Here is a 25,546-nt window from a genome sequence, read left to right as displayed (position 1 = left end):
GGAGTGGGTAGCTACATTAGAACATAGTCTACTGTGTTTGCTTCTGTAAACACACTGAGAGAGAAAATGTGCGGTGAGGACAGGGTAAGGTCCTTCCTGTCGAGTGGGTGACGTGACGTCACTGGGGAAAGATCGACAGCCCTAAGCCGCACTGGCTGACCTGTTCTATATGGATCTTGGGTTGAACCTATATCCAGAGAATACAATGTCGACTCACGGGCCGGCCGGGAGCGAAAGAAAACACGCCAGCTTCTGGGTGATGACGTCACACACTCCTCTCGTCTCCCTCGTCCCAGCTCGTACCTTACATTGTTATATCCTAAAATGTCTCGTTCTCTCTTACCATATCTTAACATGTACTGTACTTGCACATTATGTTAGAAATGATGCATATAAAGAATATTTGAACCTCTAGCCAAAGCAGTTTATTGGTTTTAGTCAGCACGCTCATATCATTTATAAACCTAGAAACAGTATTTAAGCATATTGACTAGAGAATTGTCTCATGTCATACTTACAGTTCATTGAATATGAATCTCTCTCTCTCTCTCTCTCTCTCTCTCTCTCTGTCTCTCTCTCAGAATTTTATACATCTTCTCAGTTTACTCATTTTGTTTATAGTTTTTCTGGATGAAATGTTTTTTTTGTATTTAGTACTCGCATTCTAAAAAGTATACAACAGTGAGCAAAATAAACAATTACTTCATAAAGCAGAGAAACAAATTCAGCAGTTTGGCTAGATTCTGGGCAGTGGCTTTTGCAGGTTGCAGGGCTTTAGCTCTATGATGACAACTTTTCCATTGTTTTTAATTTTTCAATGAATTCAAAGCCAGATTTCATCAATTTTTCATTTCCCTTGCTAATTGCACCAGTCCATGTGTCTTCTGTGTTTGATGCCTCTGAACCGATGTGCTCATATTGAGGAAATTTATGAGCTAAGAATCCACCAAAATACGCTAGGCACCCATCTCCTGTTGCTGTTAACCATCGGGTTAGGTCACCTTTCAGAACAAATAGTTCACTTGTGATGTCAAAATACAACGTGAAGAAAAAAAAACGATGATGTGAACATGTCAGCAAGGTCGTTTTCAAGCTTCAGTGATGAGCATGCTCCACTGTCTGAGGATGGCGAAGAAAATCTCCAGCTTGAACTGACCCTGTCTACATTGGTGTTCTGCTTGTCAGATGAAAATGGTGAACCAGTGGCAGAGGGTATGGACAAGGAAAATATTTCAGACAACCTGGATTTAGAAGTTAAAGCGTTAAAAGAAGTTATTGAGTAAGAGGGCCTAGCATATTTTGGTGGAATCTTAGCTCCAAAATTTCCTCAATACGAATACCTCGGTTCAAAGGCATCAAACACAGGAGACACATGGACTGGTGCAATTAGCAGGGGAAATGAAAAATTGATGAAACCTAGCTTTGAATTCCTAGGAAAATTAAAAACAATGGAAAAGTTATTTATTTATCATCATGGAGCTAAAGCCCTGCAACCTGGAAAAGCCACTCTCCAGAATTTAGCCAGTCAAACTGCTGAATTTGTTTCTCTGCTTTATGAAGTAGTTACATATGCTATTCACTGTCGTATCTTTTTTAGAATGCACGTACTGAATAAAAAATCATTTCATCCAGAAAAACTAAAAAAAATGAGTAAACTCATAAGATAATAAACAGATGTATAAATATACTGACTGACTGACTGCTTCAGATAGAGAGAGAGAGAGAGAGAGAGAGAATCATGTTCAATGAACCTTTAAGTATGACATGAGATAATTTTCAAGTCCATATGCTTAAACACTGATTCAAATCTTATAATGATATGAGCATGGTATGACTGATACCAATAAAGAGTTTGGCTAGAGATTAATATGTTATTTATTTGCCTCTTTCCTGACGTAATATGCAACCACATTTAAAGATATGATGGGAAAATAAGAAAAATTTTACTGTGTAACAATGTAAGGTATGCTCTGGGATGCGGGAGATGAGAGAGGAAAGTGTAACGTCATCACGCAGGAGATGCACGTTTTCTTTCGCTCCCGGGTGGCCCGTGAGCATGAGTAGACATTGTATTCTATGGATATTGGGTTGAACTAGGAGAGTCGGGAGATTACTGTTCTTCCTCTTAGCCAGTTAATTTGTTTCATTATTTTTTTCAAATCATAGTAATAGTAGGGGTCGTTAATTCTAGCTGTATAGTTATTTTAACTGTGATAATAGGAAGAAATAAGAAAAAATAGGGAGAAAACAGAGAGAGAGAGAGAGAGAGAGAGAGAGTTACTCGCCTATGAAAGTTGGTCAAGGCCACTCACTCAGAGTCGAGTTTTCTCACGGTCATTTACCCACCACCCACCGTAGAAGGTGGACTTGTGAGATGAGCTCTCATGATTAAAACACCTTCATTCTGTGCAAATTTGGACAGGAGGTATGTGACCTAAAAATGGGGGAGGGAGGGGGATGCCCAGTTCAACCCCTGTCCAGGGTTGAAGTTGGGGTTTGCCTGAAGGCATGCCCAATACTACACAGTGGGAGTGGGTAGGTGGGGGATGCCCATTACAAGGTGTCCAGAACAACACGTGCGTATTACTGGACAGGAGGGTGAAGTAGAGGATGCTTGAGGGTATGCCCAGTACTACGCATGGGTGGTACAAAGGAGTACAAAGGAAACCAAACAGCAACAGACCTTATGGTCCTTTTGAGGCTGTTTGTTACTGAGTAGACTATGACTATGTGATCTAACTCTGCATGCTGAAGGATAAGGATAGGAAAGCAAGAAGGCTCCCTCCACCTCCAAACCCTCCAGTTAAAACTGATAAGAAAAAGTGAGAAAAACCACCACGCAGCATGGAAAAACTAACATGGAATTTTCATATGGTAGACTAAAATGGAAAAGTTACTTTCTATAATACTTTATCTATAAGCTACATGTATGAATAACCTGAAAGAGAAAATAGTAAAGTAAAATGAATAATAAAATAATAACGCATGACAACATGTATGGGACGTCTGTGGACACAGCGTGGAAACTGCACGGTGCACAGTGTGGATGTTCAGGGGTGGTGTGGCAGCCTTGCCTGGCGCTATTAAGGTAGGCAGCACTCAATCAGGCCCCATCTCCGTTCATTCCACTGAGATTAGGAGCTTTCCCATGCAGGACAAACACACAAGTCACCTCCTGAAGCAGTGACCCCTGGTACATTAAAAAAAATCCCGATGGTGGTCACTTAACTAACACAGACCTCAGCGATTCACAGCCCATCACAAGTCGAAAGTATGAGTAGTGACCGTTAACTCAGGGCTATCTGTGCATATTCAGGACAGTGCATATACTATATTTGCATTCATACATTTATCCAGGCTCTAAAAGAAAAAAAGAAAAAAATATACATACACAAGTGCCAGGCACACTTGGAGGGTGTCCCTGCAGCTGTCCTGGCAGGGTACCCCAAGGCCACTACCACAGCCACTGGTAAGCTGGTGGGCTAGGGGTCCCAGATCCATTGCCTGGACCTGGGACTGTTCAGTGGATGGGGCCTGTGGTATGTCTATCCCCCTTTATCAATTCTATGACAAAACACAAGAATAAGTTTCAAAGCATGCCTGAGGACAACAACTCACCCAGGGGGATGAGGGTGGGTTCATGGAATGTGGGAAGTTTGAGGGGAAGAGCTGGGGAAGTCGTTGAGATATTCAGTAGGAGGTGGGTGGATGTGGCGTGTTTGCAGGAAGTCCGGTACAGGAGTGGATCAGCCAGAAAGATTGTTGGGAAGGACTGTTGCTATAAGTTGTTTTGGCAGGGGGGGACAGATGGATATGGGGGTGTTGGTGTGATGGTTGCAGAGAAATGGGTGGAATATGTTATGAATGTTATGAGAGTAAGCGATAGGATATTGGCGGTGAAGATTCTGTTCTGTAGAACGATAACTGCAATTATATCGGCATATGCTCCACAGGCAGGATAGGATGAAGTAAAGAAAGATAGAGTTTGGGATGATTTAATACGTGTAGTAGGTGGTATGCGGGATGATGAGGTAGTGGTTTTGGGAGGGGACTTAAATGTTCATGTAGGTGAAGCAGCACAAGCTTATGAAGGAATACATGGGGGATGTGCGTATGGAATAAGGAATGCGAAAGGGGGAAGGATACTCGAGTTTGGGGAGGCAACGGACATGATTATGTGCAACACATATTTTAGGAAAAGAGACAGTAGGTTAATTACGAATGAGTCTGGGGGAAATAGCAGTCAGAGAGATTATTTTCTGGTTAGGAGGGCTGATAGGAGGTTAGTGAGGGATGTTAAAGTTATAGGAAGTGAGGAGTGTGTACAGCAGCAAAAACTATTGATTTGTGATATGGTGCTTAAGAACGAGTGATGAAAAAGAGGACTTATGTACCTAGGAGGAAAATATGGAAGCTGGAAAACCAAGTAGTAAGGGATGCCTTCTATAGCGAGATGAGGAGAGTGGTGGCTGAACAGGGAGCCGTAGACAGAGGCATTAATGAACAGTACAGAGCCCTCAAGAACAATCTCTTGAGAGTTACTGATGTAATATGCGGTTGGACATGAGGCCCACCAAGACATAAAGTAACTTGATGGTGGGATGAGGGTGTAGGAGCTGCAGTTAAGGAGAGAAGAAGGCTTTTCCGGGAATGAAAGAAGAGTGGTAACAAGGAGGAATACTTGGCTGCCAAGAGTAGGGCTAGAAGAGAGATATACAGGGCGAAGTCTGAGTCACAGAGACTTTTACTTAATTACCTAAATCACTGGGAAAGGAAAAATATGATATTAAAGGTGGCAAATCAGATGAAGAGGGATAATCAGGATATTATAGGTGGTCAGTGTGTGAAGAATGATGAAGGAAGGGTAGTTGTGAACAATGAGGATAGTAAAGATGCATGGAGAGAACATAATAGCCAGTTGTTGAATGAGGAGTTTGACTGGGACAGGGAAGGTTTGAAGCCAGCAGATCCAGTATTTGGCCCTTGGCCTTTGATTGATGGAGCTACTGTGAGTGAGGCAATAGGCAGGATGATGTTGGGGAAGGCAGCAGATGTGTCTGGGTTGACTGCCGAAATGTTGAAGGCCTCAGGAGATATAGGGGTGAGGTTAGTCACTGACCTGATTGTCATGAGTTGGCGCGATCCTATATTTAAATAAACTCGTGACATTGAACTTTGGTGGGAAACTGCGAATTCTAGTGGAATCCCAGTATGTATCACTCAGTCAACTGCCACGTATTCACCCAATCAGGAATGTTTTCATAAAATTTTTCACTCTTTCATAAGTGATCGTCTTTGTGCGCGACATTAGCACCCCCGCTGAGTGATTTGTTATGGGCATGTATCGCTCACACTAAATTCGTTAGCCATTAGCATGTGCGGCCCGCTCTAGCCTCTCTCTCGCACAATTTGAAGTCAGGATTTGAGCGTCGTGGAAGCAGGTTCGATTGGGCCCAGTGTGAAGCAGTGCCGCCATTGTCCAGCAAGTTCCTGAATTCCCTCCTAGTGTGAGCCAGCGAGAGGTTTAGCGTGTGCAGCATCTTTCCTCAAAAATGATGCCCAGTCCATTTTGCTTAGCCAACTCTCTGACCAGTATATTGTTCTTTCGTTTTTCCTAGGCTTAAGAGTTAGCTTTTGAGTGAGCGAGTGAGTGTGTTCTCCTTATTTTGAAATCATTTGAAACATGTAATGTAAATTTATTTCATTGTAATCAATAAATTTACAGTTCTTTTTCTTTGAGCTTGATGTAATGTAAACTTGTGTTTTATTTCTCCATATTAAGCTTATTCTAGTTGCAGCTCCTAGTTTGCATAAACGCTTTGCATTATTCATAACTGGTACTTAGGCCAGTTATTTTGTATTAAGCTTAAAATCCGTTGTGCAACCAGGAGTTGATGCACCAGCAAGAACCTGTTTAGCATTAGTTATTGTCAGGGGTGGAGTCACTTTCTCGTGAGGCTAACAGTACTAAAAAACAGCATTTGTGAGTAATTAGTCTCTGCTGTGTACTGTTGAGAAAGTTTATAAATTCTCGTCCTCAGAGAATCGGCGAAGTAAGGCAGAATAAAGTAATCATTGCTTGATTTTCACAAGTCAATTCTTTGTCCTGTTCTCAAGTTTTATTAAATATTATTCTTTAATATTGCATACTCTCAAAAACCCTGTAACATCTGGCGACCTCATTCCAGGATATTAACTCCTAGCTCTAAAGTTATTCACGAGATAATACTCACTCACTTATACTTAGGTATTTATCATTAGAGTCTATAGGCACTATCTTACTGGTAATTATTGATTCAGTTCTTTTAATTTTACAAAATAGGAAAAGTGTGTGGTAGGATACTTATTGACAGAGTTAGAGCCAGAACAGAAGTATTAGTTGGAGAAGAACAGGGAGGCTTTAGGAAGGGAAGAGGTTGTGTAGATCAGATATGCGGCTTTCATGGATTTGGAGAAAGCATATGACAGGGTGGATAGACAGGGATTGTGGAAAGTATTAAGAGTATATGAAGTAGATGGAAAGTTGTTGAATGCTGTGAAGAGTATGTATGATGGTGCTAAGGCTGCAATGCGTGTGGATGGTGAACTAAGTGAATTTTTCTCTTTGGAGGTTGGGTTGAAACAGGGATTTGTCATGCCTCCATGGTGTTCAATCTGTTCATGGATGGGGTAATAAAAGAGGTACAAGGTAGGGTAGTGGATGTTGGAGTGGCTCTGGTGAGAGAGGGTAGTGTTTGGAAACTCCCTGTACTGTTGTTTGCAGATGATACTGTGTTGTTGAGTGAAGACGAAGGGGAGCTGCAAGGCTTGGTGGGTGAGTTTGGCAGAGTGTGCAAGAAACGGAATCTGAAGGTGAATGTAGGGAAGAGTAAAGTGATGGTCTTTGACAGAGGTAAAGTCAGTGAATGTACAGCGAGGTTGGATGGTGAGGAATTGGAAAATGTGAGTACGTTTAAGTACTTGGGTAGTGTGATGAGTAAGGATGGAGGTTCGGAGGATGAAGTGCTTGAAAGGGTACAGCAGGGAAGAAAGGTTGCTGGTTCTTTGAAAGCAGTGATAAGAAACAGGGAAGTGACATGGAAGTGAAAAAATTACATGACAGTATTGTGATACCAACTCTAACGTATGGAAGTGAAGCTTGGACATTGTTGGAAGGACATAAGAGTGAGAGCAGTGGAAATGAGTTATTTAAGAGGAGCCTGTGGAGTCACATGGAGAGAGGCTGACAAATGAGGATATAAAGGAGCTTGTGGTGAGGATGTGGATGTGATAGGAAGTGTTATGAGGAACACACAGGTGGTTTGGCCATGTGGAGAGGATGGAGGGTGAAAGACTGACGAAGAGAGTGTATGTGAGTGAGGTGGAGGGGGGAAGAGGGAGGGGGAGGCCGAGGATATGATGGAGGGATGAGGTGGAGAGGTATATGAGAGAGGGGGGGGGTGAGTTGGGAGCAGGGCAGTGAAATGGCGGGGGACAGGACGACGTGGAGGCGATTTGTTTGTGGCCACCCCAAACGGGATTGAGGCGTCTGGCAATAGATAGATAAATGATTTTCACAGTCAGTGTTTTGTTTAATTTTCTTTCTTTACTACTTTAATTACATAAAACTGGTCACCACTAACCTGTGCCTATATTCTTTATTCTCGATTATTGGCATCTTTCTCTGCAAAATTGCAGTCAGAACTGAGTCTCTAGTTCACTTAGATTGAGTTAGCATCATGACTACCGACGTCTATGCACAGGAAGCTAACGATAGGAGGCTTACAGACCCCAAAGAAGTAAAGGATTATGTCCTCTCTCGGCCTAGTCACGAGCAGCAATGCGAGAATGACGCTCGTGAAGAGTGTAGAATCCAACGCGAACACGAGCGAGAACAGCGTGAACACGAGCGAGAACAGCGCGAACATGAGCAGGAACGCGAGAGAGAACGTCAACAAGAGCAAAAACAACGCGAACTCGTGTTAGAACATGAGCGAAAACAACGCAAACTCGAGTTAGAACAACGTGAGAGAGAACATCAACGCGAGTTAGAACATGAACAAGAACAGCGTGAGGAATGAGAGAGAGAACAAGAACACGAACGTGCCGAGCGAGAAGCACGCGAAAAACATGAATTTGAAATGTTGAAGTTCAAGCGAGATTCCTTGGATCCAGACACATCTGGTGCAGCTGGCCCAAGCTCCAAGCGCTATCCCTGCACATATTATGGCGATCCCACACATCAAGCTTCCTCCATACAAGGAAGGCGAGCGAATCGAGCCATACATAGCTCGTTTTGAAGACATGGCTCAGCTTTACCAGGTGGATGAGGCAGCTAAGCGGCTTCAGTTTCTTAGCCTGTTTGAGGGCCCTGCCCTCGTTATTCTCCACAGAATTCGTGGAGACAATCTCACATATGAGATGATGAAGGCCGCACTTGTCAAAGCGTACGGTCTCACAGTTGACGACACCAAGAGTCAGTTCATGAGGGCGCGTTTACAGGAAAATGAGACTGCCGTTCAGTTTCTTGACCGGCTTACTGCTTACTTAGATGAGTGGATGGAGAAAGATGAAACTCCTTTCACGCGTGAGGGGATAATTGACCTTATGCTGCGCATGCAGCTAGAAAAGCCGTGGCCTACTGAACTTATGGCTCAGCTTAAGATCTGCCAGGTAAAGGATGCCAACCAGATGGTGGAGAAGGCGGATGCATTCTTCACTGCCTACGGGTATTAAACTAGCAAGCAGCATACCTGGAACAGAAAACCTGATAAATCTGGGAAACCGTCTCAGACTGAAACCCAGCAACAAGGCCATTCTCAGAATAATGGCCTAGGTCCAAAACCGCAGAAGAAGAACCAGGGGCAAAGCACTCAGACACCTGAGAGGAAGAGGTACAACAAGTACCCTAACCAGCAGCAGTATCAGCCACGCAACCGACCGTAGAGACTGTCCTTTTCAGCACCAGCCCCTCGGAGGCAGGAGGTGAACGCAGCCTTCATTCCTCAACACCAGCATGGTGGTGTTGTCCCTTCCAGTAAGGGTACTTCACAGTTCACTAGTTCCCCAGCGACAGTCAACCCTCCTCCACAGGTGGTCAATGCTCCAGCTCCTCAGATGGTGAGCACGACCCCTCAGGCATCAAGTTCTCAGGGCGCCACATTTGCTGCATCATTTATTCAGCAGCCTAATCAGTGGCTACCTGCTTCCTCCACAGGCCCTCCCACAGGCAACAGTGCCTTCCTTGTTCAGCCAGGGTTGTGGGAGGCATTCCTGTGAAGGTCCTGAGAGACAATGCATCCTCAGGTTGCTCTGTCAAGCAGAGTCTAGTTCGGCCTGAGGAGTAAACAGGTCAACAGATCCAAGCTAACCTTATTGATGGATCAGTGAGATTGTTCCCTGAGGCACGTATCCAGGTGGCATCTCCATTTTACACTGGAAGGACACTCGCAGTTGTCATGCCAGAACCTTTATTTGACCTTATCATAGGCAATATTCCCGGTGCCAAGTATAATTGCACCGAAGATGACGCTACTCGGACTTCGGCTGCGGTAACATGAGCCATCGCTGAGGCTCCAAATTGTGTCACCCCTGTGACCATTGCATCACTGCAAGATCTGATGTGTAGCCAAGTTGTTGTTCAAGAACAACACTTTGACCCGACACTTGCTGCCGTGCAAAAGAAACAAAAGGGTAGAGTGATAAAGTATTCACAGGGAGGTCAAGCCAAGTTCCTTCGTAAACAAGGACGGCTGTACCATGAGTCACGAACACCTCAGGGCGAGGTTCGACTGCAGTTTGTCGTTCCCACCAAATACCGCAAAGCAGTGTTAGAATGGGGTCATTGTTCAGCCTCAGGAGGTCACATGGGCAAAAGGAAGACCCAGGGCTGTATCCGTGCTGACTTTTTCTGGCCAGGGATGGGACGAGAGATAGATAGTTTTGTGCATTCCTGCAATGTGTGTCCACGTACCACTAATCAGGGACATGTCCTTCCTGTGCTGTTTCAAACCACACCCGTAAATCTCTGAGTCAGTTGAAAGAGAGGGCAGTGGTAATGTGGGTGCAGACCTGACGTCTCACCCGTTGGTCCCACAGGACACGTTATGTCCAGGACCTGTATATACATATATACCTTGTGGAACGTCTCGAGCTGTGGGCCTCTCTCTGAGGATTCCCGGAGAATGCACATTATGCACAAGGGTGTTCACATCCACGGTGGGTGTTAAAACGTGACCTGCCCGAGATTGTGTAGCGATTCTCAGCTTCCTGTCATTAATTGTAAGTGTAGTGTTAGGTTAACCAGTAAACTGCTTGATCTAAGAAATTTGTAAATTCAAGAAATGGCACGTTTCCTGGTTAATAATGTTAGGTTAACTAGTAAACTGCTTGTTCTAAGAAATTTGTAAATTCAAGAAGTGGCACATTTCCTGGTTAATAAGTGTTAACCAGTAAACTACAAGGGTTCTGAGGGATTTGTAAATCCAAAGACTACATTTCCTGGTTAATAATAACGTAAGTACTGATTGCTAGGCAGAGAGAGAGAAATGACACTTTTGATGCTCCATCTTGATTCCTTTCGCAGGTGCAGGTGGTGGGTGCAGCATTGTCTTGCAGATCAGCTGGTCATCCCTGTCGCATGGTGGCGCCTCTTCTCTTCTGCCTCGTCGTCTCTTTACTATTAATTTGTATTATATCATTTTACACATAGGCAGAGTTACACCACAACTGTCACACCTACACCGTGTATTACATACATCACGCTACATAACAATTAGTCGTTAATGTAAATGTAGTGAACTTTTCGCTCAGTTTGACCTGCGTACAGGATTTTTCACCGTCGTCACTGAGTTTTTTCCTCAAGTTTCCTTCTACTAACTTAAATATGAGGTTTTTCACTCACTGGTGACTGTGACTTTCTCCTGTAGCAGGATAGCACACACACACCACAGTGTGAATCTTGTGTGACTGAATTAGGATTTATATATATGTATATTGATTTTTTTTTTTTTTTTTCCTGAAGGGAAAAAAAAAATTCATTTTGATGGGGCATAATGTCACGAGTTGGCGCGATCCTATATTTAAATAAACTCGTGACATTGAACTTTGGTGGGAAACTGCGAATTCTAGTGGAATCCCAGTATGTATCACTCAGTCAACTGCCACGTATTCACCCGATTGGGAGTGTTTTCATAAAATTTTTCACTGTTTCATAAGTGACCGTCTTTGTGCGCAACATTAGCACCCCCGCTGAGTGATTTGTTATGGGCATGTATCACTCACACTAAATTCGTTAGCTGTTAACAAGTGCGGCCCGCTCTTGCCTCTCTCTCGGAGAATTTGAAGTCAGGATTTGAGCGTCGTGGAAGCAGGTTCGATTGGGCCCAGTGTGGAGCAGTGCCGCCATTGTCCAGCAAGTTCCTGAATTCCCACCTAGTGTGAGCTGGCGAGAGGTTTAGCATGTGCAGTGTCCTTCCTCAGCAACGATGCCCAGTCCATTTTGCTTAGCCCACTCTCTGACCAGTATTGTTCTTTCGTTTTTGCTAGGCTTAAGAGTTAGCTTTTGAGTGAGCGAGTGAGTGTGTTCTCCTTATTTTGAAATCATTTGAAACATGTAACGTAAATTTATTTCATTGTAATCAATAAATTTACAGTTCTTTTTCTTTGAGCTTGATGTAATGTAAACTTGTGTTTTATTTCTCCATATTTAGCTTATTTTAGTTATAGCTCCTAGTTTGCATAAACGCTTTGCATTATTCATAACTGATACTTAGGCCAGTCCTTTTGTATTAAGCTTAAAATCCGTTGTGCAACTAGGAGCTGATGCACCAGCAAGAACCTGTTTATCATTCATAGCAATAGTTATTGATTGTCAGGGGTGGATTCACTTTCTCATGAGGCTAACAGTACTAACAAACAGTATTTAAGAGTAATTAGTCTCTGCTGTGTACTGTTGAGAAAGTTTATAAATTCTCGTCCTTAACCCGCCCCATCCCGACGTTTTCTGGGCAGTGGTACACCCCAGTCCCGACATTTTTGGACCTTTTTTTTTTGGCTCAAACATCCGCTTTTGGTGAGAAACATCGAAAATTCATAGAGAAATCGCTCACCTGAGGTTTAAAATACTCGATCCAGGTAGGAGTACCTCCTTACCTTACAGGGTTTTCTATCAGGCTGACTGCAAAGAAAACGAGTTCTATGGGAGGATAACTATTCTACACCACTCATAAACGGTATTTATTTCTTTATTTGGTACGAATTTATACATAGTACGAGAGTATTTTGGTTTTCAAATGGTAATATAGGCATTATAAGCATTGTTTCACTCACTAACTCATCACCATTCCTGACCTTTTTTGCCACATTACCTGATCATCATTTCTGACTGTTTCTTCCTCTAATGTTTGTCCTCCACATTGTCATTGATTAGGGAATCACTCTGGCCCTGAATTTCGTACCGTGGCATGACATGGCTTTACTGGCCAGTCACTGATAACAGGTGAATTGTTGAGAAAAGGTCATGCAGGGGGGGGGAGGTCATGCTGGGTAAGGCATTGTCCCTGCCTGGCATCTTGTAGAGGAAGGTGTCCCGTGTATACGTGCCAAAAAATCACTCATGAAAATTGAAAATTGTGCAAATTAGGGACCTTGCAATCTCCTTGCAATGTTGCCGCATTAATTTACGTCTCCGGGATATGAGTGCACATCATGTGAGGACGTGAATTCACGTCTCCGGGACGGGGCGGGTTAAAGAATCAGCGAAGTAAGCCGGCATAAAGTAATCATTGCTTGATTTTCACAAGTCAGTACTTTGTCCTGTTCTCAAGTATTATTAAATATTATTCTTTAATATTGCATACCCTCAAAAAAACCCGTGACACTGATAAATATGATTATGAGTATGTTGTCCCAGATGATTGGCTGAAGAGTGTAATTGTAAATGTGTATAAAGGGAAGGGTGATGCCCTGGGAAGAGGAAATTATAGAGGTATAAAGCTTTTAGATCAGATATTGAAGATAATGGAGAGAGTTTTAGAAGATATGATTAGAAAAAGAGTGAATATTAATGAGATGCAGTTTGGGTTTATGCCAGGTAGGGGGACCACTGATCCCATATTCACTGTTGGACAGCTTCAGAAAAAATATATTGGTAAGAAAAGGGATCTGTATTTTGTTTTTGTAGATTTGGAAAAGGCCTTTGACAGAGTCCCTTGAGAGGTTGTGAAGTGGGCAATGAGAAAGCTTGGCTTGGAGGGGTGACTGGGTAAGGTGGTTATGGCTATGTATGTGGGTGCTCGCACCCAGGTAAGAGCGAATGGAGATTTGTGTGATGAGTTTTCCGTGAATGTTGGTGTGCATCAGAGATCAGTTTTGAGTCCCATGTTGTTTATCATGGTACTTGAAGTCCTCTCATGTGACTTCAGAATTCCTGTGAGAGATGTTGTATGCTGGTGATTGCAGAGAATGAAAGGGAGGCAGAGGAAAGGCTTAGGAATTGGAGAGATGGTATAGGGCATAAGGGCTTAAGGGTTAATGCAGATAAAACAAAAGTGATGATATCTAGGGTTGGTGGTGGTACTGACAAAGACTAGGGAGAGTGGCCATGTGCAGTTTGACACAAGGGCGTGGGAAGTAATTCCATCTTGTGCAGTGTTTGTGATAAATGGGTGCACAAGAGATGTAGTGATATCAAAGGTAGACTGTGAGATAATGCTGATTTTATGTGTACGGCGTGTCAGGGAGAGCGAGTGGAGATTGGCAGGAGTGAAAGGATTGACCTTGCTGGTGAATCTCTTGAGTGTGTGGAAGAGTTTTGTTATTTGGGAGACATGTTGTGTACTAGAGGTGGGGCTGGAGCTAGCTCTGTGGCTAGAGTGAGAAGTGATTGGAAGAAGTTCAGGGAGCTCTTGCCTCTCCTGACAATGGGAGGACTCTCTCTATGTGCTAAGGGGTCTTTGTATGCAGCATGTGCTAGGAGTGTAATGCTGTATGGTAGTGAGACCTGGGCAGTAAAGGAGGAGGATATTCACAGGCTCAGACGTACAGAAATGACAATGATTAGGTGGATGTGTAGCGCATCCCTGCGTGCAAGGTCTGGGGGGGCTGGGTTTATGATGGAAGAATTGAGAGGTAGAATGGGACTGGAGTGTATTGGTGTTGTGATAAGGAGAGGTAGATTGAGATGGATTGGACATGTGGAGAGGATGGGAGATGATAATTGGAAGAGGAAGGTGAGAAGTGTTAATATCGTGGGTGGGGTTATGAGGGGTAGACCGAGAAAGACATGGGACAAGGTCATTAAGTGTGATCTCAGGGTTAAGGGAGTGAACAGGGAGGCTGCAATGGATTGTGCAGCATGGAGAGCAGCCATTAGGTGACCAAGGCTGATGCATGCAAGCATGTTGGAGCTTTTAAAAATGAAATGAAATGAGAAACACAAGTGTTTTATTCAGGAGTACAGTACCCTCGCTTCCAGCACGGTAATATTGTCATGCATGGGTCACGTGTTGGACCAAAAACGTGTTGGACTAATAATAGAGCTTATGGGGAAAAATGAATTATGTCAGCAAACCTCGGAAAAGTCACCCTAAATACCTACCATATACCTATACATATATTGGTACTATTGTAATTATAATAAATGGTACTGTGCTATGAATGATAACTAACCTTTTAGGATAGTGTTGGTGGGCTTGCTGGGAATGGAAGGTGGTATCCAAGGTTGTAGTTAGTCCTACTGGGTCCCCGGAGGATGGCTGCTGGCGTCACTAGCGGGTAATGGCTGTTGCTCCTCCTCAACCTCCCTCATAAATCCTTCGAAATCACACTCAGAATCACTATCTTCGTTCACAGCCATGGCATGTCCTGCTTCTGCCTGTCCTAGCACTCGGCAAAGTGCATGCTTCTCACACTGTTGCCAGAGCCCCGTCTCGTGACTGTAGAAAGTGATCGCTGTCGCTGACTCGGTAGAGAATAAGGAGAAGCAACTTTGTTTATAAACTGGTAAGCACGCCGATGAGAAGGGTTTCAAAACGATTAATATTTATTCTAAAATATTAATATGTATTCAGTGTCAGGCTAAATGTTCAATGCTGTAGTACGATACATTCTCTGTCGAGTCGCCTGGGTTTTGGTCACACTGTTTTCAACGTCGTATGCTCGGCAGGAATCTATGCAGATGAATTCCAAATGCCCGTGGTATCGTCGGCAATTTTACCACGTTACCGTTCCGATTTACCATCGTATCCTCGGCAAACCTGGTATGAAGTGCTGTGTGATAGCCTTCGGCTGCCAGGATCTTGTCTTAAGTTTTTTATTATGATCACGTTGGCTTATTTCATGTCGTAGGCCTTGGCAATGTCAACTTTCCTCTCCCCTTTCTTCTTCCTCTCGATGCTTTCTAGCTTGGTGGCCTGAAGGAGGTGCCGACGCTTCTTGGGGTTCTCAGAAGGCTTCATAGGCATCGTGAGCAGGGTAAAATGCAGTAACAAGGGTAGAAAATGCAGCAAGAAAAAAAGCACCTTCCAATGCAATTATGCGACTGAGTGGCTCTGTGGCGGGAGAAATGTAAACAAAACATCACGTGACACCAGATGCGTTTTTAATTGGGCGGCATCACGATCATGTCACGATAGCGGGCGGGGAAGGCTACTTGATCAGAAGTTTTTCATTGGCTATCATTATCATGGGAATGTCCAGTATGGCCGTGTTGGACCGGGGGTGATCGTGCTAGAGTGAACTCTGCGGATTTGGCCCACTTCTCGGAGCTCTGTGCGTGTTATGCTAACACGCTCGTGTTGCAGTAATTAAATCGTATTAAATAATACTAATTAATTGCTCACTATGCTGGACTCGAATCGTGCTGGACTAACGCGTGCTGGACGCGAGGGTACTGTAAATGTATTTAGCTGAGGGTTAGTCGACAAATACTTATCGAGGCGACCTTTAAAGGTCAGTACTGTATTAGAATTTGCTACATTGGAGGACAATTTATACCATATATTTGCAACTCTATTGAAGAAGAAATGCTTAGCTTCATGTGACTGGAATCGTTTGCCAGTTATTTTATACCCACTGCGTCTAGTACAATTCGAGTGATCAACTGTAAAGTGTTTATCAACAGCCATGTTATCATTGTCCTTTGAATATTTTGAATATTTGAATTAAATCTCCTCATAACCTCAATTTAGTTAGAGTTAATAAATTCAGGGCTTCTAAACGTTCCTCGTACGATTTATTTCTCAATCTAGGTATCATCTTTGTCATCCTTTGCTGCACTCTTTCAAGCTTTTCCATATCCTTTTTATAATACGGTGACCAAAACTGAATGCAGTACTCCTAGTGCGGGCGTATTAAGGAATTATACAAAGTGAGGACAATATTCTTGGATTTATATTCAAATGCTCTACCTGTGAATCCAATCAATTTATTGGCTTTTTTCGCAGCTTCTGTGCATTGTTTGCTTGGTTTCAAATCGTTTGTTATTATAACTCCTAAGTCTCTTTCATGGTTTACCCTATCAAGTTGGACATTATTCATGCTATAACTAGCTCTTACATTTTTACTGCTAATGTTTAGCACTTTGCATTTATTAATATTGAAATCCATTTGCCAAACTTGGGCCCAGTTAAACAGTCAATCAAGATCTCTCTGAATTGCCTCTTAGCAGTGCTCTATCTGCCCTGTTACCTATTTTAGTATCGTCAGCAAATTTTGAAATTTTACAACACAATCCTTCATCAATCATTTATATATATTAAGAAAAGAATAGGACCTAACACTGAACCATGCAGCACTCCATTTGTAACGTTTATCCAGTCTGACTCTTTTCCGTTTATTACAACTCTGTTTTCATCCAGTGAGCCAATCTTCAACCCGCCCAAGGACCCTGCCCCTGAAACCATGTGCTTGTAGCTTTTGAAGGAGTCTTTTGTGTGGAACTTTGTCAAAAGCCTTTTGAAAATCAAGGTAAACAACATCAACAGATTTAGTGTCATCATACATGTTCAGTATATCATTGAAAAAGTCCAGAAGAATTGTAAGGCAAGAGCGATTATTACAAAAACCACGTTGAGAATCTTTGGTGAGATTGTCTGATTCTAAGTGTTTCACAAACTTGTCTCTGATAATAGTTTCAAGCATTTTGCAAATCACCAATCTTAAACTAATTGGGCAGTAGTTTTCTGGCTGTGCTCTGTTGCCTTTTTTGAATATTGGGGTTACGTTAGCAAGTTTCCATTCATGTGGCACCTTGCTGCTCTTAAATGATAAGCTAAAAAGTTCAGATATGGGCTTTTATACTTCATTCTGTAGTTCCTTCAAAACACGTGGAGATATTTTGTCAGATCCTAATTAAAAGTAGTACATTGCAATCACTAACTGTAATGTCAGTGATTATGTTGTCCTCTTGAATAGGAATGGGGGAAACAGCAGGAATCGTATGCATATTTTGTTGTTGTAAATACTGACGCAAAGAAAGTATTAAGAATTTTCTCCATCATAGTTTCATTGTCAGTGTGGTCACCGTTATCTGTGATTAAGGGACCAATTGTCAGAGTTATTACCTTTTTGCTTCCTATGTAAGTGAAAAATTCTTTGGGATTTGTTTTACTGATACTTGCAATATGTGCCTCAATGTTTTTCTTACTGCATTTAATTAATTTTTTGGCTTTCCATCAATGGGCATCGTATTTATTTTTATCACTCTGTGGTATTGTACTTTTTATATGCAAGATTTTTTGCTTCCAGACAATGTTTAAAGTCACAGTTCCTCCATTTGTGTTTAGAATTTTTGGCAGGCCTTCTGTTGTGCATTGGAATACATAACCTGACAGCACTGTTGAGAGTTTCTGTAAAATAATTCCATGCGTCATTGATATCTCAAGTTTTGGCAATAGGATGCCAGTTACCTGCACCAACAATTGACTTTAATTTATTAAAATTTGCCCTCTTAAAGTCAGGCACTTTCTCACAACTGGCCCTGACCTTGTCTTCATAGATTTTAATGTTAAATGTAACTGTGCAGTGATCACTTGTACTAAATTCTTCTTCAATAACATTACTCACTACATTTTCTGATGTGGCTTTGACAAGATCTAGCATGTTAGCTCCAAGTGTCGGATAATTTACAAATTGATACAAAGAATTGCCCTGCAAGTTTGTATATAGGTCTAACCCTGTGTGTAATGATAGCACTTCTCCCCATTTTGGAACTTGTAAATCAAAATCACCAAATATTACAGTGCTTTGCATACAAGATATTTTGGCAATTTGATTGTAGATTTCATTATTATGTTGAGTGGCTGACTGGGAGGACAATAAATTTACCCAAGTGTGATTTTATGAGAAGATTCATTTTTAAATTGAATAATAATAATGTCAATGTTTTCATTAATTGGCGTGGTAATTATGACTGGATGAAATCCTGATTAAATATATAACAACACACCGTCCTCTGCTCGATTCTTCCTTTCACTACTGAAAATGTGATAGCCTGGTAAATTAACCCACCACGTGCCAGTGCCATTTTAAAATGGTCTGACATAATGCCGCGGCCCGTGCCAGTGCCATTTTAAAATGGTTTAAAATAAAAAACTTCACTGTGACTGCATTTTTCAAGATTCACGGGTAAAAATTGGCAGGCATGTAAGGTAACTGTTCCTCTACCATCCCCCAGGCTGTCAAGACCATACACTCACTCGCTTCCTCCCTCATGCTCGCTCTGCCTCACTCTGCCTGTGTGCCTCACCCAGTGCTGTACATAGTGAAGGCATTTTGTAAATATTTTCATGTAAGTGTAAGTTGTAAATATTTTCTTGTAAGTGTAAGGTCTATATAGTGATGTCAAGTTGTAAATTGTAAATACCTTCTTGTAAGTGCCAGGCTGTAGGTTGTACCTATCTTCAAGTAAGTGTAAGACAATGCATTCACAGTGAGAAAGACACGCAAATTGTGAGAGATGCTGAAGTAATAAGTAATCAGAAAAGTGTACTGGACATTGCTATACCTTCCCAACATAAATACCTAAGTATACCTTACGCAGAAAATGGCTTTCTCTCACGTGCGTGGAGAGCGTGAGAGAGGGCTATACCTGTAAACAAGTATGCAGGACTCAATAAAACTCATTTCCACATCAAAATCTATCATTTTAGCCAAAAAAAAAAGGTCGAAAAATGGCCGGCACTGGGGTGACCCATAGGGCTAAAAACAGCCGGCACGTGGCGGGTTAAACTCTGCTAGAAAAACTTTTTGCTCAGTATTTATCCAAGATTCTGTATACCAATTATGTCATAATCTTCATTAAAGACAAGGGCCCCTAAGTCAGAAAATTTATTACGAAGACTATGCGCATTTACAAGAAGAGCTTTAATGTGTTTTCCTTTCCGATGTGTGAAGCTTCCATTACTTATTGATTCACTGGATCATATGACATCTGCGTTTGCCTCCCTCGATTCGTAGTTTCTCCAGAAAAAACTTAGAGCATCACTAAGCAAACGACCGAGATGGGCAGAACCAATGGCATTCGATTTTAGTCAATCATTTGCAAATAGTGTTCATTGCTCATAAAACTTACTCCATGTGTCGATGAACTCAAATCCTACCTGCAGGCAAAGTGACCTGACCCTATTATTTATACTAAATGCTTTACTGAAGAAGGCATTTCCTGCACCTATCCTTGAGAGTATTCCTGAATTAAGATGTTGTTAGTTTTCTCCTTGTAGCATCGAATCATCCACCTACACTTCTCTATCAGCTCCTCTGATTGGGTTCATACGACATCATTTGTACCTGTATGAATGATAACTAGGCTGTCACTTTCCGCACTCTCAAAAATATCATCCACAGCCTCCATTACGCCGTCTACTCATGCACCTGGGATACAAACACGCTTTCGTTTAGAGGGTGCTCTACCACAAAATTCAACCAACTGACCACAGGTGATAGAGTCCCCCACAACCCGTGCCTCATGGGGCTCTTCCTCTACTTCTGCAAGAATCTGAAACTTGTTGTATGTTGTTACTGGAATGATGCTCCTCTTCCTTGTAAGCCTTGCACCATCCCGCAATGGCTGGAACTCATTCTGTATGGTGGGGGGAGAAGTAACTACAGTGGGAGGAGGATGGTCAGCCTGGACTGCAGTTGGTCTAGCAGTGACATTATCCTCTGCAGAGTGTCCGACATTACTTGCAGTGAATTCCTCCAGCACATCAACTTTTAGGGTCAGGCTGTTGACTTTGTTTGTAGCCTCGGTCAACTTGTCTTCCAGGGTCTGACGTAGTTTGCACATCCTGCAAACAAAGGTGCGGTCCATATAAATGGATCCGGTGAAGCTATCGGAACAGGTTACGCAAATAATGTTCCGTGGCATTTTGAAATCCAAGGTTACTGCAAGGATTTGTCAGAGAAAAAGAATCCGATAATACTGATTAGTACCTGGAAGAGATATTGGAAGAAGAATAAGTTACATATACAAAACCTGCTAGAACTGTGACAATTTATGCAATGGTTACAGATTTTACTAGTGGGGGTCTTGTTGCTGTTTAGAACTGAAGAGGAATGGCCACCTTATTGGTTAGTAATATACCTGTTACAAAGAATGGAAAGCTAACTGTTACCTGGAATGAGGAACTAAAATTATACAACCTGACATACAACAACAATGAAGCAACAACAGAGTCTTACAATATACAAATATGTTTACTGTCACCTGAAAAGGATACCTGTAAACATGGGATATAAAAAAAATATATATATATATATATACGACAATCTGAAATGTAACAATAAAGTCACAGCACTGTCATACAATACACAAACAAGTTTATTATATCCTGAAAAGTCACAACACACATTATATATATATATATATATATATATATATATATATATATATATATATATATATATATATATATATTATAGGTATCCAATCATGTCTTGGTGAAAGAGGTAACACATTATAAATGGGGTAAATAGAAGAGATATGTATAGATGCAAAGATTTTAAACTTACGTCAAGGGGTAGCAGTGTTGGCGTGTTTGGTATGTAGAGAGAGCATCTGACTTGATGGAGCAATAGTCTGGGGTAAAGACCAGAAACTTCGAGTGACTTGACAGGGATGTTTGGACAGGTAACGCAAACAAATGACGCTGTACGAAAATAAAAGTAATGCACATGGCCCAAGTGATTATGGAGGGGTATGTTGGGAGCAGGTGTGAAACAACATGCAGGAGAAACCTTGACCAAAAGGTTGTGGACTAGAGCATTCACACAGAGGGTAGCTGTGATAGGAAGGATATTAAGCAGAAAAGCAGAACAAAGATAAAGAGACTGAGCAACGGACGAACACAAGTGTGAGATATCACTGGACAATTGCCACAGACTTATGGTCATGAGATAGAAAAAAGAATTCAGAGCACACAGAGTAATCAGAATCACTCAGAGGTAGAGGGGAGGGAATTAATTGGAAGTGATCAAAGGTGACTGTAGAGCGAACAAGAATATGGACCATGACAGTCTTGACAAAGAAGATAGCATATAGTACAGGATAGTACAGTTCTAGACTTGAGAACAGAAAAATAAGGTTAAGATTAAAGTTACAGCGAGTCCATTCGAAAGCTAAACGAAGATCTGAAATCAGGATAAGGTCCATGATAACATGACCATTGATAGCATCTACTAACAGGTAAATAAAGTCCTCTTATTGTAACGTTAATGATTGAAGGGAAAGAGATAATGATTCAAGATGAAAGCTGATACAATATTTCTGTGACAGCATTAATCCCATCATTCAGTTTCCCTCTTCAGGTATACCTGGGTCTGACAGACCCGTCGACTTTTTTGATGTTCTAGTTCAGTAACTTATAGATGTCTGGTATCTCTTTCCTTCCCAATAGCCTCCTAACTTTTTGTGGCCATGCAGGATGTAGGAAGTTACGTTCGTGTTTCTGTCCTTGCATTATATCGCCCAGAAGTTGCATATCGGCTCTGTAAGATCCAGGTGTACCTGGGGAGGGTGGGATTTTTGTTCTCCTAGTTTACAGGTTGTTTCTATGTTGTGTGGGATCCACTCTTCCCATCATAAAGGATCCTCATTCATCAAGTTATGACACAAATGCTAGGCTCATAGTATCCTTTGTTTTCTTGCATGACTACTGCCGAAAAAAAAATTTAATTGGCAGTTTAGAAAATGTAAAAATATCTAGAGTTAAGTAAATTAAATTTGCATAATTTTGTAACTGATAAGACCTAATACATTGTAAGATATTCAGGAATTCATTATATGAAAAATATGTGAAACTACAGCAGTCTTAGAATGCTGGGTCTAACAGATCCTGGTGTACCTGAGTTGTAAGCAATCCCGTAGATGTACGTAAGGAGGGTTAAGATATCCGATAATGTGTTCAGCTGGGTGCTCATTTCGTTCATATGTGTGACAGTATTACCTTGTTACTTATGATGAACATTCAACAACCTATCTTGTGCTTCCCAAGCTGAGGCAAATGTTTATAATTGTTCATGACATGCTGACAACTCGCTAATGTTGCTATGCCAAAAACACCACCAAGAACTTTGCCACCTAGATCAAAGAAGCCTCGCTTTACACGTGAGTGTGATCCTCCGAATAATGTTACCGTGAAGCAGGGAGGCAGGAATAATTTCCTGATCAAAACAAGTTTCCATTGAAGAGGTTCATACAGTGGAACCCAAAAAGATCCATTCACAGGCTTGTTTACATAGGAAGCAAATATGGTGTGTATGGTGGACAGTTGACTAGCAAAATTTGGAGGTTCCTGTGTGACTCATCGAAATCTGAAGATCATCATGAACTGAGATAACGTCCTCCACAGCATCACTTGCCCCCAGAAATTTACCAATGATCCTCAGCAGAGGACCCCATCCCTATCCTCATCACCCAGAGATAATCTGACTGCAGCCTGTACCAGCAAAAGCTGTTCACACTATCCATAAGGTCTCACCTGTAATGGGAATCCAGATTAATGTTCAAATATTCTAGGTGGTCCTGACAGGTGGAGGAAGAAACGCAGGAAACAGTGGGGCGAGTTGTTAGGCAAAGCTTTTGTCTGTACTCATTATTCGGTCGAGTTACGGGTGATGAAGGGGTAGCAAGGGTAGAAGAAAGAGAAAGAGACTTGAGAAGAACAGTAGGAGGTCCTGTAGAAGAAGAAGAAGATGATGCATTACTTTCCAGATTGTCCTCCCATTCAAAGTACCTAGGAGTTCCTTTAAGATTATCTGTGTGAACCCATTTGCACCCAAATTTCCAGACTAAGGAAGAGAACCCTGAGAAGAATGTTTTGTCTGTACACATTCCAGAATTCCTTAACCCAGCGTACCGTGATGGTAAACTGAACCTCACAAACCTGTACTTTTCTTCCAATGGAATTACAAGAGACAGAGAACATATAGACTCCGAGAGTGCAGCACTGCCCTCTTCCAGTAAAATAGCCAGGGGTTCTGGGGGTCTTTTAAGTAACCCAAATTCCTGATTGAATTTCTATAGGCCCAGATCTTACAACAATACTGTGCATGTGGTGACTATATTTCTCTCAAAGACCATAACTTCACACTTTCCTACATTCCCTTTTAGATTCAGTTTCCTACATTCCCAAACTCATTTACAAAGCCTCACAGCTCACATTCATCTTCACTTAACATTATAATATCATCAGCAGACAACAATACAGAGAATTTGCACACCCAACCTTCTCACATTAGAAACAACCCAATATCCGCTGCCCTGCCTGGTATCTCTTTTGTACCTCCATTCATATATGAATTGAACAACCACGAAATCATCACACACCCCAGCTTCGATCCAACACTCACATCAAAGAACTCACTTCATTCATTATCAACACGCGGTACAACCCTAGCTTCCTCGTAGATACTGTTCACAGCATTCAAGAACTTCCCATATTCTCCATAGATTTTTACTGCTTTCCACATTCAGTCTACCCATTTGTCATATTATTCTCTACCTCCAAGAAGGAAGCATACAACTTCTTTCCTTTCTGTAAATGCTTTTCCACTAAACATTTTAGGATGAACCTACGATCTATACCAACTCTTCCCTTCCTCAAAACCCCCTTGTTCTTCTCCCCCAAATTCCTTAGTTATTACCCTAATCCTACGATAAGTATCTTGCCATATATTTTTCCTGTTACATTGTGAACACAAATTCTCCTATGATAACGACGCACTTTCCTTTCCACTTTTCCTTTGTACAGGAATACTTTTATAACTGACTTCCAATCCTTTGCAACCCTATCTTCCTCCCAAGCCAGTTATGCCTTCCGCATCCATTCTTTTATTTACTTCTCCCTTGTATTTCACCATTTCACTACACCCTATCTGCCCTTAATGTAACTTTTTTTTTTTTTTTATGTGACCAACTCTGGGCATAGGCTTCACAGCCTGCTTTCAAGGCCCAGTAGTCCTCCTTCGTACCGTACACCTCTACATGTCACCACTTCGGCGCTAACACCCACCGTCCATACTGAATACATGCTAGGGCTGTCTCATACAGGACTGGTGTATTGGTATTAGCGGGGGTATTTTTACGACATGTCGGCGGGTCTTCTGGTAAATGAGTAAAGTCTGATTTTCTTGAATTCAAATCCTTAAACTGTTCCCTGCCCCCAGCGGGATTTGAACCCGAGTCCGTTAGGACTGTAGGCCAACTCTCTACCAACTGAGCTACCGCTTCCCCCTACTGCGTCTCCGAAGCCCCTCCTGCCCCATGAAAACTAATCCTATTGCCTTTTTCTTGACGGGGGGTGGAGTAAGATTTATCACAAGCACTGTGAAAAAGCAACACATACTCTGTGTGGCGTGGAGGCGCCGTGGCGTGGCGAAATTGAAATGGCATCTCTCTCTCTCTCTCTCTCTCTCTCTCTCTCTCTCTCCTAGGTTTGATTCCTTTTTGTGCTGGCACCTTGCTGTTCCTTCTTAACGTTTTAACCTCTTCAATCATATGACCTTTCCTACAGGTCTTTTCTTGCTATTTCCAGCCGTTTTCATTTAAACTAGGAGAGATTTCTATTACTGAAGGGGAAAAGTAGACTATACTTAACTCTCGTTCGGAAAGTCTCTCTACACCTGAATATTATGTCGTCATCGTACTAAATATACAAGGGAATGCTGCATTCTGTTGACTGGCACATATGGGGAATATTGTTTTTAAGAATTTCTTTTAGTCACATAGGACAAGGTGTAACGTCCGCATCCCACACTGCCACAGGCTCCAACAGCAGTAGTTCAGTTTAGGAAGGACGTTGCCCAGTGAGTTGTTCTTCCTATGGTCAGCCTTCAGGTGTACAGCACACAAGATCAGCTGAGTCGTTGTAAATAAACACTGGCTTCTTAAAATTCACTGTCTTTGTTTTCCAAATGGTTACACTTATTGCTTTCCAACTTCACTTCACTATTCTCATAAGCACTGGAGTTATACACACTTTACTAATTGCAGTTACACTTAATGCTTGACAACACTTCACGATTTTTCACAAGTACCATGATGTACAAACTTCAATAACTCGTCACT

This window comes from Coenobita brevimanus, chromosome 29 (genome assembly GCF_032717465.1).
Source record: "Coenobita brevimanus isolate Jiangsu-jjx chromosome 29, ASM3271746v2, whole genome shotgun sequence".
Taxonomy (NCBI): domain Eukaryota; kingdom Metazoa; phylum Arthropoda; class Malacostraca; order Decapoda; family Coenobitidae; genus Coenobita; species Coenobita brevimanus.
Note: the sequence above shows the minus strand (reverse complement) of the source record.